We start from the raw sequence: 12327 nt of genomic DNA on the forward strand, positions 1-12327 counted from the left end.
TAACAAAGACAAGAGGGGCGATAGATGGACAACAAGAAACGGGCAGGAGGTGGAACGGACAAGGACAGATGGGTAATCACAGGTAGAACGGATAAAAAGGGTGGAATCAGCGCATGAATAACGGGGGGGGGAAAAGATAAAGCGAATAAACCAGAAGATAAGTAAAATCGGTAACAGAAAAAGAACTTAGGGGGATGGCCAGGGAAGTGATAAAGGGCAGAGAAAAAGTAAAAAAAACGAAAAGAGGGGGGAACTGGAGCAAGACAGAAGAAGGAGAAGGAAAAGAAAGGAAAAAAAAAAGAGAAAAGAAAAGAGGGGGAAAAAGGAGAATACTCGGCAGAGGGCCATATGGAATCTCAGACGTGAGGGAAGCAAAGAGCGAAACACAGCGGAAAAAAAACGGAGAAAAAAGAAAAAACAAGGGAGAAAAAAAAGGGAGAAAAGGAGGAAATGAAAGGAGTGGGGAAGGGCCGAGTATAAGCGAAAAAAACAGGTGAAAAATCAAAAAGAGAGGGGAGGCGACCAGAATATCAAGAGAGAAAGTCGGAAGAAATCCAATAAGGGAAAGGGGATGCGAGGTAAAGAAAGGACGGAAGATGGGAAGCGAGAAATATGACGGGAGAGCGAGATGAATAGAAAGGTGTGGGAGGACGTCAAAAGGGAAATCAGGGGAATAGGGATGGGAAGAAGGGGGGCGCGGAACAGAGGAACAGAGAAAGTAGAAGCGGAAATAAAGCGAGGGGAAAAAAAAGAAAGGGAAGGAGAAAGGAAGAAGAATCGTGTGTAAAAGCGGTGATACAGAGAGAAAACTCACAAAAAAACAAATCCGTTGGATGGAACATGAAATGTGATTACCAACTGTCTAAACTTCCCGGCAGCGATCATCACCACGCCCACCCTCATTATTCTTTTGCCGCCCCGTTGAGAGTACCACAACCTCCCTATCATCATCCATACAAGATACTGTTCGCGCCCACCCCAACACTAACACCACTTCCCCGTATACAATCTTCTTAAGAAATAGAGCACATCATTCTGATCTTATCGATCACATTCTGGTGTAAAGCTACAGATAATCTCGTCCGTACACAGAGTATGTTGTTGTGGTACGTGATTCATTAATCGCTGCCTGTCTAGAAAGTTCCTTCCTATGCAGAAAGAACATGTTCAGGGTCCAGAACCAAAGCAAGCAGGTATATACGCTCAATGTCTGGAGCCATTATCGAAACATTTTTTCACTTGAAATCCTCTGCTGTACATAGTAATTACAATGCTTGTTTATTGGGGCTGGTGCGATAGGGTCCCGAAGGCTTGTAATATGTGGACGTTCCAACAGGTTGTGTGTCATTACTTTGGAATTTCCTCATGGGTGACAAAACCTAAACACTGATGCTTAAAGGGATAGTTTGGATGTTTTTGAAAGTGGCTGCATGGAGCTTCTTCTCCATATCAGTGTGTGTTAGCTACATCGATGTCTGTCGGCACCGCCCGCCAGTTTGGAGAAAACCACGCTATGCTAAGCTATGTACGGCTGGGCGGGGGCAGCAGCTAAACGATCATTTTCAGACCAACAACAAATCATGTGTAAGTTTTACGTGTATTGGTATCTTATAGAATTTTTTAGGTACAATCCGCTTTATACTTTGTGTCAGACAGACCCTTTATGACTGTATACGACTTGGGAACTTGTGGGTGTGGGTGGGGGGGGGTGCCTGACCCCAATTTTAGGTAATCTGCTGACTATGTGAGAAAGCAACTCATACAACCACGCTTCAAACAGATACAACTATCGCCTTTAAGAGCACGACTAAATATGAAAGTTGTAGGTTGGGTTGGTCACTCCTATGTAAGTCAAGTGCGATGTGAGTTCCGTGCTCAGATTATAAACGGTTTAACGGCATAACATGTCGTACTGACATTTTTGAAATCCATGCTTTATTAAGATGGAATAAACTTTTTCTCATTACCCTTCAACGGCAATACGAAGACGGGAATCATTTCAAAACGTTTTAGCATCTTATGTTGGTTGTTTGATTTGCTAACGTAGCTCAAAAGACGTTCCAGGACCAGTTCCTTTTTTGTTTTTATATGTGCCTAGCCTTGTAGCTAAGTCTATACAGATTTCAAAAACGTGTTTATAGCTATCTATGGATTTTGATTGCTAACGTAGCTCAAAAGCCGTCCCATGTGACAGCTTTTGTTGTGTTGTGTTGCTACTTTTTAGCTAAGCTAGCAGAAATTTCAAAAACGTTTTAAGCTATCTATGATTGTTTGATTGCTAACGTTAGACTCAAAACGCCGTTTCCAGTGACAGCCTTTTGTATATTTTATATGCTACTTGTGGCTAAGCTAGAATTCATTCATTTCAAAAAACGTTTTAAGCTATCAGGATGTTTTGATTGCTACGTTAATCCAAACGACGTTCCAGTGACAGCCTTTTTAGTGTTTTACTTGCTAGCTTTATACTAACTAGCAGAATTTCAAAAAAACGTTTTAGCTATCTCATAGATGTTTTGATTGCTAACTTACGTCAAAACGCCGTTCCAGTGACAGCCTGTTTTGTTTTTATTGCTAGCTTTAGCTAAGCTAGCAGAATTTCAAAAACGTTTTAGCTATCTATGGGATGTTTGGATTGCTAACGTTAGCTCAAAACGCCGTCCTCCCTGACAGCCTTTAGTGTGGTTTTATTGCTAAGCTTGTAGCTAAGCTAGCAGAATTTCAAAAACGTTTTAACCATGCTATGTATGTTTGATGGCCGTGTACTTGCAAAACGCCGTTTCCCAGTGGACAGCCTTTTGTAGTGACTTACAAGTCTCATTAGCCTCTTTTATTCTACTGCGTCGCAAAGTGACACACGCGCAACTACAAATCTGCACTCGACTGCATCGGGGGGAGTGACAGTGTCAAGGATCTTTTTATGGTCATTCTAAAAAACAGGGTTGCAACAACAAAATGTAAGCTGAAGTCCTGTTATGTTACAAAGGACAAAACAACTGAACTATTGTCACGGTGGAGCTGTGGTGGTCGATTCTCCGCTGCAAAATACAAATCTAAAGACACTTGTTTCTTTGCAGGATAAAAGGAGAGAAGACTGTACGTGTTGTTGTTTGGAGCACTGACCTGGTTCTTTTAGAGCCGTGAGGACGGATTGTCCACTGGCGTGTCGGTGTACGTGAACTTCATGACACAATCGTTATCGTCTTGTACAGACAAAGCACAGCGCCTGGCTCCTCCGTTTCTGGAAGGCACGGCGAGAGAGAAAAGCAGACCCTTCAATAGCTGATACAAATCTTGGATCGGTTGAATCATCTTCAAAGTTAATATACCGTGTGTAGCAGAGTTGAGACGAGAAAAGGGAAATGAAATAACCTGAACAAATGAACAGAGCATGTTAAAAAAAAAACCAAGAACAGCTGCCCCCAATCAAAGTCTTACTTGGTTAAAATTACTTTTACAGACTGACTTTTATAAACTACTTTGCTCTTACCTGATACAGCTGCGTACACCTCAACGTAGTCCGAACCAACAGGCCAAGACTAGTATTTGTCCCCCTTACACATTTTAAAAAAAACTAGGGGGGACCGCTCATTTCAGGTTGTGTTGCCGAGGTTTGTGGAACGCTTTGCTCCTTCCATGCGCTGCTTAGACTGGGTGGAAAACTTTAAACTCTCAGTGAAATCTCGGCTTTTTAAAGGGCTTTTAAACTAGATGGGAGGGTGTTAGGCTGTCTTATGTGTACGTGTTATTCTTTTGTTTTTTGTGATGCATTGTATTTATGAGATTTGTTAATGCTTCCTTTTGTTTGAAGCACTTTGTGATCTTCATCTGAGAAAAGTGCTAAAATTTTACGTTGACGTACTTACTTACTTACTTACTTACTTACTTTCACTTAGGGAAAATATTCTTCTAACAAAGAGAGAAAGGAGGAAAGACGAAGTGAAACTGAAGAGGAAAAACAGAAAACACTTGTGAACAATCACCACATAGCCTGACTTTCTTTGCTCTGAAATCCCAACCGACAAATGAGACACCCAGATATTCTGGGTGCTTTTTCACAGTCAATCTTCATCACCCCGAAAAGATTTAAAAGCTCACAGAGGAGGGTGAGGTCACACTCTCCCCCCCTCCTCCTCTCCACCCTATCAGCACCTCCTCCTTTACTTCATGCACCAAGTATCTGGAATGTGCATATGGAGCCTATTAGGGCCAGTCAGATGTCTGGACTGGGCTATGAAAGACGTCAGATCTGGGCCAGGGCCATGCGTGCCGGGCCAATGTGGAACGGTCTTATAATAGTTTACGTCAGGGGTCTTCAACAGGGGGTCCGCGACCCCTAGGGGGTCCGCGGAGGTACTGTAGCAGCCGTCACACTGCATGCATGTCCAAATCCACTTTAGTACGGCATGCGTCCGTATTCCGAGTTAGAGGTGATCTACTAATCTCCTCCTAGATGAAGGAGATTATAACGATGAGGCTTTAAGGTCGTTAACACAGCCTGTGGACACAGCCGAGACTGAAGATGGTCTCTGATGGACGGACCTGTCGACGGCTTCTAAAAACACACTGTTGCCCTTAAACTATTGGTTATTTCAGTATGAATTTAATTCCCCCTATTCTTTTCTTTTTTTCAACAAATTGTCTGAAAATTGTTTAAAAAAAAATTACTAATAATAAAGAACATGCGTGTCCCCACTTCCCAATGCCCCAGTGACACTTCAGATCTTTTTGTTTTTGTTCGAGACAAATTTCCCAATTTCCAAATTAGTCATTACAGTAGAAGAGGAAAAGAAGCAAATGACTCCTGAAAATGATTTTTTTTTTTTTTTTTTAAGATTACTTTTTGGTACAAGATTAGGTTTTTTTTTTTCCCCGGACCAATAACTGATGTTTTGGATAAAACTAATGATTAACCCATTTTAGATTTGAGTCTCTTTTGTAGTTGTTTTGTATCTCTTTTTACAGTTGTTTGTATATCTTTTTACTTGTTTTTTGGGTGTCTCTTTTAACTTGTTTTGTCTCTTTTTAGTCATTTGGACCTCCCTTCCTGTGGGGAACGCCCGTGACGTGGATCGGGAACTCTACGCCGGCCTTTTGAGACTTCTTGAAGTTTTCCACCCACTCCTAACGCAGGCAAGGGCGGACACAGCCTCACAGGGGACATCATAAAGTCGCAGCCAGTCACACTGCATGCATGTCCAATCCACTTTAGAGCACCGCACGTGTCCGTAGTCCGATTTTAAGGTATCTACTCATTAGTGTAACAAATCGATTTTAGACGAGATGCTTTAAACGTTACCATCGCTGCAGATACAGACTGGAACATTAGAAGTCTGTGATGGACGGGACGTTCAGACTGGTCTTGCCGTCAAAAGGTCTTCTAAAACCCCACTGACTGTTTCCTGAAACTATGATTGTTCTCATTAAGGATATTCACCAATTATTTTCTTGATCTTGTCAACACAATGTCTGAACTAGTAAAAAACAAAAACTAGTAAGAAAATGCCGGTCCCGCCGTCCTAATGCCCAGGACATCTTCAGATCGTTTGTTTTTGTCCGACCACTGTCCCACAAGTTGTTTACGATTATACTTTTTTTTAGGGAAAGATTAGGTGTTTTTCCCTGACAATAATTGATTGTTTTTTTGCATAAAAAACTAATGATTATCCCATTAAAACTAAATAGTTGCCGATGAAATGTACGTCAAGGTACAATCACGTTTTTTCAGCTTCATCAATTGTAAATAGTCACTAGAAGCATTCAACCTGCGTATAATCTGTCGCCTGAAAATAGTCCCGACAAACTCACCGTTTTCCTCTTTTTTAAAGCCGGGGTAGTAAGTTGTTTTTTGCGTCATGGCAAAAAAACCCCACAAGAACCTTTCCTTTGTTGCTGGTGGCTGGCCGAGCCCAGCTTTAAAGTCCTGTTTGCACTAACCCCCAGCCCTTTTGAGTGTGGAGTGTTTTTAGCAAAGTCTTTTAGAAAAACGAAACTTAATGTTTTTTGACACTTTTTTTTGAAGATTTATGGTCTTCATAGAATGAATGATTTTGTGTCTGAGCGCACAGCACCGTAGAGAAGTCTGCAAGTAATTATTGTAACCAACGCACGGTTGTTTTTGGTCTTTTAATACTGGATTTTGTTAACAAAAAAAAAAAGAACAGCCCGCCTCATCCTTTAGGGTTCAGAGGCGCCAGGTACACCCCCATCGAGAAACAGATTTCTTCTTTCACGAGTCCTGGTCGACAAGGGATGCAATTGGCGCAGGACAACACCCACACATGCACCCCCCCCACACACACACACACACCTGAAAGAAAATGTAAATCTTACCGGACTGGACTCTTTAATATTCTCTGGGCAAAATGGAGGGTAAGGAGTCTATTGCTTAGTAGATGTTAGCAGTACCACAATGTCACACACACAGCAAACCTTTAAAATATGTGCTTTTTAAAAATCCTGTCAATTTCCTGCCTGTTGATGCAGTTTTACACTTAAAACAAACACAATTTTAGTGTTTATAAAAAAAAACAAGTGCAAAATATAAACCAATGTCATGCCTTTCTTGCAAACGATTGAATGTGGGTTTTGTGGGTTTTTATGAGATCGTTTATGTGTGTAACTGCAGATAACTCACCGCTAACTCACTCTCTCTCTCTTCCTAAACTAGAAGAACTCAAGTCTTTGTTACTCACCAACCGCGTCAGCGGAAACAGACAGAGAAGAAGATGAAGTCACATCAGGTCTCTGGGTTAGGTTGAATCTCCGCATAATAGAGAAAAAAAAAAAAAAAAAAAAAAAGGCCCCAGATTTTCGCACCCCCCCCCCCCAACCCTTTCGTCCACAGTCCTAGTTCCTTTCCACGTCTGTTATCATTTGTGAACCGGCAGAGGGATGGCGTGGGATCCGTCGTCCCCCGGGGATCGTTGGTCGGACGCGGTCCGCCGGCGCCCCCGTCTGAGGGATCAAGGGACCCCCCCCGTTGAAGGACTTCCCGTACATGTTGAATCGGTTTTCTTCTAAACGAAATGTGTATAGACGGCTGCTTGTAACAGATGGTTGGAGGCCTGAAAGGGGTGAAGGGAAAAAAAAAAACCGAAAGTCACGCAAACGTCTCAAGTAGCGCTTTGAACGTCTATGCCCAGGCTCGGGATTTCGCTTAATAACAGAGTGATGTATCAGCATATTTCTTGGGCATAGAAAAGCATGAAATGCCAAAGATGATGTCCTCTAAATAGCCTGACATGTTTATTTCTCAACGGTAAAATATCCAAATCGGTAGCACATCTTCATATCACAAAGAATTCTTAAAAACTAAATTTCAAGTAGAACACACCGTTCCTGGTTATGTAAGATGTTCACGGCCTACAAAGTTCAGACACGGTGAATCTGATACAGAGTGCCAAACAGAAGCCAAGGTTTCGCGCTCACGACTCTCACTTTAAAACAAGTTAAAACACCGTTTTTAAGTAGTATTTATTTTTTTAAAATATTTCCTCTCTCACTACCTATTCATAAGAAGAGCACGGTACACTTCTTTTTATTTCTGGCCCTCATTTTTTATCTTCATTGAACATGTTGTGTTCTAGTTAGACTATGTATCCTCCACAAGCGCTGGCGGATGAGGGCTGGCAGGCCACACAGCCTCTGGGAGGGGAGAGACTCTTGCTCTGTTTATTGCGTTTCCTTTACAACTAATCACAACCGCGGTGGCGCTAAGCTCAGCAAAAAGCCTATGGACCAGTAAGGACCCGGTACCAGAGTCCCTCTATGGACAGATATTCTGCTAGCTGTCTGGATTGACCCTGCAGAACCGGAGGACCAGTAACCATAGTCCCCTCAGAGTGGACATTAGGCCTAGCTAGCTTTCGGGATTCACCTGCAGAGATTCCTGATGCCCAGGTCACCAGAGTACTCAGATTGGACAGCTAGGCAGCAACTGTCTGGCTTTACCCTGCCGAGACCTGATTACCAGGTACCATAGTCCTCAGATTGGCCATATAGTCTAGCTAGCTGTCGTTGATTTACCCTGCGAGACCTTAGGACCAGTAACCATGTTCCTCGATGTGGACAGATAGTCTAGCTAGCGGTCTGTATTTACCCGGCAGAGATCTGAGGACGCAGGGAACCATAGTCTCAGATTGGACAGATGTCTTCTAGCGTCCTGGATTTACCTGCAAACCTGAGGACCATAACCCTAGGCCTCGTTGTACAGATAGTCCTAGCTAGCTGTCCTGATTTACCCTGCAGAGATCTTAGGACCAGTTACCTAGTCCTCAGCTTGGACAGATAGCACTAGCTATCTGTTTACCCTGCAGAGACCTTAGGACCAGGTAACCATAGTCCTCAGATAGTCTCGCTAGCCGTCTGGATTTACCCGTGCAGAGATCACAAGCATAACCGTAATTGACAATCATGGATAGTCTCCTAACAGTCTACGATACAATAACTTCGCAAACCCCCCAAGAGGGTAGGACCTTACATCCTCGAGCGGGCTGGGCTCGTGCCGGTGGGGCACTCTGGAAGCGCGAAAACTCCTCCGTCATGAATGGTGATGACCCACTTCCAGCAGCGGCATCACACGCCCACCAGCAGGATGCTGCCGCCAACCGCTCACAGCACCATCAAGCGTCGGGCCCACCACCACCTCTGACAACGGTAAAAAGGCACATCAATTCTGATTCTTATCGATCATGGTGAGTCCAAATCTCTCCGTCACAGAGAGTATGGATCAAAAAAGTTGAATAAACCAACCGTCCCAAGCATTCCTCTGATGGTGTTTTTGTGTACGGAGTCATGTAATCGCTCCTGTCGAAAAGTTCCTCCCTCAGTTATTATTACCTTTTGTACTTGATCATCAAATGCCAAAACATTTCAGGTCCAAACCACGCAGTAACATCTAAATGGCTGAACTTTCACATTTTTTCATTGGAAATCCCAGCTACATAGGTAAGTAACTCTTGTTTATTGGGGCTGGTGCGTAGGGTCCCGTAAGGCTTGGTAATGTGAGACGTTCCAACATGGGTTGTGTGTCATTACTTTGGAATTTCCTCATGGGTGGACAAAACCTAAACACAGATGCTAAGGGATAGTTTGGATGTTTTGAAAGTGGCTGCATGAGCTTCTTCTCCATATCATGTGTTAGCTACACATTCTGTCGGCACCGCCCCCAGTTTGGAGAAACCACGCTATGCTAAGCTATTACGGCTGGGCGGGGAGCAGCGTAAAACGCATTTTAGACCACAACAAACATCATGTAAGTTTTCGTTAGGTTTATACCTTTAGAATTTTTTAGGTCAAACGCTTTAACTTGTGTTGTCAGACAGGCCCTTCTATGACTGGTATAATGGAAATTGTGGGGGGTGGGGGGGTCGGTGCTCTGACCCCAGATCTTAGGTAATCCTGCTGACTATTGGAGAAAGCAACTACATACAACCACGCTTCAAACAATACAACTAATCGCCTTTAAGAGCACTGACTAAATATGAAAGTTGTGTGTTGGTGTTTGTCACTCCCTGATGTAAGTCAAGTTGCGATTGATTCCGTGCTCAGTTAAAACGGTTTAACGGCATAACATGTCTACCTGACATTTTTGAAATCCATGAACTCATTTTTAAGTGTGAAACTTTTTCTCATTACTCTTTCAGACGCAATACGAAGACGGGAATCATTTCAAAACGTTTTAGCATCTCTATGGGTTTTTTGTTGATTCTAACGTAGCTCAAAAGACGTTCCAGGTGACAGTGTCCTTTTTTGTTTTTTGTGGTCTAGCCTTGTAGCTAAGTCTATACAGTTCCAAAAAAATCGGTTTATAGCTATCTAATGGATCTTTGATTGCTAACGGTAGTCAAAGCCGTCCCAGTTGACAGCTTTTGTTGTGTTGTGTTGCTACTTTTAGCTAAGCTATGCAGAATTTGCAAAAACGTTTTAAGCTATCTATGATTGTTTTGATTTGCCTAACGTTAGACGCTCAAAACGCCGTTTCCAGTGACAGCCTTTTGATATTTTATATGCTATCTTGTGGCTAGAGCTAGAATTCTCATTTCAAAAACCGTTTTAAGCTATCAGGATGTTTTGCATTGCTAACGTTATATCCAAACGACGTTCCAGTGACAAGCACTTTTTGAGTGTTTTACTTGCTAGCATTGGTAGTACTAAGCTAGCAGAATTTCAAAAAAAACTTTTAGCCGATCTATCTATAGATGTTTGATTGCTAACGTTGACTCAAACGCCGTTCCAGTGACAGCCTTTTTTTGTTTTTATTGCTATCTTTAGCTAAGCTAGCAGAATTTCAAAAACGTTTTAGCTAATCTATTGGGATGTTTGATTGCAACGTTAGCTCAAAACTCGCCTGTCCCAGCTGAAGCCTTTATTGGGTTTTGATTGCTAGCTTGTAGCGAAGCTAGGCAAGAATTTCAAACACGTTTTAGTCCATGCTATGATGTTTGAGTGCACCCGTTCGATCTTCAAAACGCCGTTTCCCAGTGACAGCCTTTTGTAGTACCTTACAAGACGTCTCATTAGCCTCTTTATTCTACGCGGCGCAAAGTGACACCAGCGCGCAACTCCAAATCTGCACGTCGACTTGCATCGGGGGATGACAGTGTGTCAAGGATCTTATTGTCCATTCTAAAAAACAGGGTTGGGCAACAACAAATGTAAGCTGAAGTCCTGTTATGGTTTACAAAGGACACAAACAAAACTGAACTATTGTCACGGTGGAGCTGCTTGGTGGTCGATTCCTCCGCTGCAAAATACAAATCAAAGACACTTGTTTCTTTGCAGGATAAAAGAGAAAGACTGTACGTGTTGTTTGTTTGGAGCACTGACCTGGTTCTTTTAGAGCCGTGAGGACGGATTGTCCACTGTGCGTTGTGCTCGAGTACGTGAACTTCATGACACAATCGTTTCTGTTCTTGTCAGACCAAAGCACAGCGCCTGGCTCCTCCTTTCTGGAAGGCAGGCGATAGAGAAAAGCAGACACTTCAAATGCTGATACAACATCTTGGAATCGGTTGAAGTCATCTTCAAGTTAATATACCGTGTGTAGCAGAGTTGAGACGAGAAAAGTAAATGAATAACCTGAACAAATGACAGGCATTTAAAAAAAAAACCAAGAACAAGCTTCCCTCAATCAAAGTCTTACTTGGTTAAAATTACTTTTTAAGACTGACTCGTTATTAGTAACACTTTGCTCTTACCTGTACAGCTGCGTACATGCCTCAACTATGTCCGAGACCAACAGGCCAAGACTATGTATTTGTCCCCCTTACACATTTTAAAAAACTAGGGGGGACCGCTGCATTTTCAGGTTTGTTTGCCCCGATTTGTGGAACGGCTTTGCCTCCTTCCATGCGCGCTTAGACTGGGTGGAAAACTTAACACTCAGTGAAATCTCGGCTTTTTAAAGAGGCTTTTAAACTAGAATGAGGGTGTTAGCTGTCTTATGGTGTACGTGTTATTCTTTTGTTTTTTGTGATGCTTGTATTTTATGAGAGTTGTTAATGCTTCCTTTTGTTTGAACACTTTGTGATCTTCATCTGAGAAAAGTGGCTAAAATTTTACGTTGACGTATTACTTACTTACTTACTTACTTTTCACTTACAGCTTAGGGAAATATTCTTCTAACACGAGGAGAGACAGGAGGAAAGACGAAGTGAAACTGAAGAGGAACAAACCAGAAACAACTGTGCAACCTCACCACTAGCCTGTACTTTCTTGCTCTGAAAATCCGCAACCGACAAATGAGAACACCCAATATTCTGTGTGTGCTTTGTTTTCCAACAGTCAATCTTTCAATCACCCGAAAAGATTTAAAAGCTGCACGAGATGGAGGGTGAGGTCACACTCTCCCCCCTCCTCCTCTCCACCCATCACACCTCCTGCCTTTATTCCTGCACCAAGGATCGGAATGTGCAATGGAGCCTAATTAGGGTCCGTCATATGTCTGGACTTGGCTCTAGAAAGCGGCAGATCTCTGGCCAGGGCCATTGCGTGCCGTGCCAAAGTGTGGAACGGTCTTATCATAGATTTACGTCAGGGTCTTCAACAGGGGGTCCAGCGACCCCCTAGGGGTCCCGCGAGGTATGCATGGGGGTCGCGAAAGTTTTTGGTTGATGACTTTTTTTTTTATATCCCCCCCCCCCCCCCCTGCAATTTTTTTCCACTAATTAATGTCCTTTAAAATCACACTTACCTGACCTCAACACACTGTAGTAAACAATAAATGGAGGCAAGAAGAGTCGTTCACGTCAATGCACACACGGCACTATAGGACCAGTTGTGATAGACACAATGTTTACAATATATATCATTAGGGGGTCCCCGCTC

At 42.9% G+C, this 12327-nt stretch overlaps 1 protein-coding gene across 1 annotated transcript in view; it reads right to left on the reverse strand.

Moving 5' to 3' along the window:
- itgb5 (integrin, beta 5) overlaps window positions 1-12327 on the reverse strand; it is a 115279-nt gene that overhangs the window by 9273 nt on the left and 93679 nt on the right. The gene's annotated exons all lie outside the window — the stretch shown is intronic.

Source organism: Etheostoma spectabile, chromosome 5, assembly GCF_008692095.1.
Source record: "Etheostoma spectabile isolate EspeVRDwgs_2016 chromosome 5, UIUC_Espe_1.0, whole genome shotgun sequence".
NCBI classification, from domain to species: Eukaryota; Metazoa; Chordata; class Actinopteri; order Perciformes; family Percidae; genus Etheostoma; species Etheostoma spectabile.